Consider the following 2,126-nt stretch of genomic DNA (forward strand, 5'->3'; position numbering starts at 1 on the left):
GGGCGCCCTTCCCTGCCTCCCCTGCATCGGCAGGCGGACTCCCAACCACTGCGCCACCAGGGAAGCCCAGGGCCAGCTTTTGAGAGCTCTCCTCTGCCTGGCTATGGAGTTTGGTCTTTTCGAGGGACAATGGGAAGCCATTGAAAGAGTTAATCAGGGGCGTGAGGGATCAGATTTGCATTTTACAAAGGTCCCTTTGGCTGCAGTGTGGACAATGGAATGGTGGGAGCAGGGTACACAGTAGGTGATTCATTAATGTGAGTTTCCTTCTAGGGCCTCTGTTCCTTTGGGAATTTTTGAAGTATTAGGGTGTTCCTTTGCTATTCCTGCACAAAGAGCTTAGGGAAGGAGAAACCCGCATGCTTTGGGCTTTAGCTGTTGATCTGGAGGTTTTGCCCAGAAGAAAATGATAGCTGTCGCTCTGACCATGGTCATAAACCACAAAGGGCCTTTCTTTCCACAGAGCATTCTTCCTGCATCTGTGCCTGGCACTTGGGGGCAGTTGGTATCTTTTCAGCTTATGGGCATTTGCAGTTGCCAGGAGGCCCAGCCCTTCAGCCCTTGGTCACTGGCTTGGACGTGGTTTCATTTTATTTCGGAGCCTCCGTGGGCTTGTTAATATGCTCTGTGGCTGCTGCTACACATCTAAGGAGAAGACAGCAGCTTCCCACCTGCAGGTTTCTGTGCAGGGCTCCTGCTCTCACTCTCTAGTCCTTGGAAACTCCTTGTCCACCACTCTTGATTCAGCTTTTGAGGAGTTCCATAGCATTCCTAGTAGTAAGGAACTGAAGTTTAACATGTTCCTGTTATCTTTAGCAGGCAAAACCAGCATCTTGGTCAGTTCATTCACAGTCTCAGGCCTGTCTGCAGGCCTTTAAGGTCTGTACATTCAATAAATATTACTGCGTGACCACTACATGCCCTGTTGGGTATATAGAGTTGTAAATGCTCAGACCCAGTGGTGTTCAAACTGTACATGCATCAGAATCATCTGAAGCTTATTATACACAGTTCCTGATTAGGTAGGCCTGGGATGGGGCCTGAGAATTTGTATATCTAACAAGTTCCCAGGTGATGCTGATGCTGTGGTCTAGGACCACATTTTGAGAACCATTGCTCTAAAAGAATCATAGACTCGTAACAGAGGTCAACTTCATTTTACATATTCATTCATTCATTCAACAAATATTTATTGAATACCTACTATTCTAGTTGTTGGGATGTAGCAGAGATAAAACAGACAAAAATCCCTGCCCTCAGGTAAAACTATTTTGTATGATACTCTGATGGTGGATACATGTTATTTTACCTTTGTCCAAACCCATAGAATGTACATCACCAAGAGTGAACCCTGATGGGGGACTTCCCTGCAGTCCAGTGGTTAAGGCTCCACGCTTCCAATGCAGGGGGCACGGGTTTGATTCCTGGTTGGGGAACTAAGATTCCACGTGCCGTGCGGCCAAAATAAATAAATAAACTTTAAAAAAAACTTTAAAAATAAACTTAAAAAAAAAGAGTGAACACTGATGTAAACTATGGACTTCTGGTGATAATGACGTGTCAGTGTAGATTCATTGATTCCAACAAATGTACCCCTCTGGTGATGCACTCTGCTGATAATGGAGGAGGCTGTGTGTGTGGGTGGGGGTTGGTGGCGTCAGGGGGTGTATGGGAAATCTCTGTTTCTTCTGTTCCATTTTTTTGTGAACTCAAAACTGCTCTAAAACAACCAAAGTCTATTCAAAAAAATCCCTACCCTCAAGCCAGGGTAGGGGGAGGGCCCAGAAACCCATTACAGCTGGCTTAAGAAGAAAGGAAGGGAATTTATTGGAAGGATCTCCAATTCCTCCTGAGGATCCAGAATCGTGAATGGAAGTGACTTTCTGGATCTCTCTGAGGGATTGCAGAGGGGCCACATTTTCCCCTTCTCTGAAAGAGAGCTCCAGCAGGCTTTCCATGCCACATACATGACCTCTTGGGTCCAGTAACGCTGACTCACTGGAATCTGTCTCAATTCCACATTCCCAGGATCTCTCGCATTTGATTGGTCCCATTTGCATCAGGTTCCTGGGCCGCCCCCCCCCCCCCCGGGGGGGTTAAATCATGGGTTAAGTGAAAGGGCATTA

General features: G+C 46.7%; 1 protein-coding gene across 2 annotated transcripts in view; it reads left to right on the forward strand.

Annotated features, from left to right (window-relative positions):
• The window catches only part of FKBP9 (FKBP prolyl isomerase 9), a 50,774-nt gene that overhangs the window by 3,611 nt on the left and 45,037 nt on the right, over nt 1-2,126 (forward strand). The gene's annotated exons all lie outside the window — the stretch shown is intronic.

Source organism: Lipotes vexillifer, unplaced genomic scaffold (genome assembly GCF_000442215.2).
Source record: "Lipotes vexillifer unplaced genomic scaffold, Lipotes_vexillifer_v1.1 scaffold1079, whole genome shotgun sequence".
Taxonomy (NCBI): domain Eukaryota; kingdom Metazoa; phylum Chordata; class Mammalia; order Artiodactyla; family Lipotidae; genus Lipotes; species Lipotes vexillifer.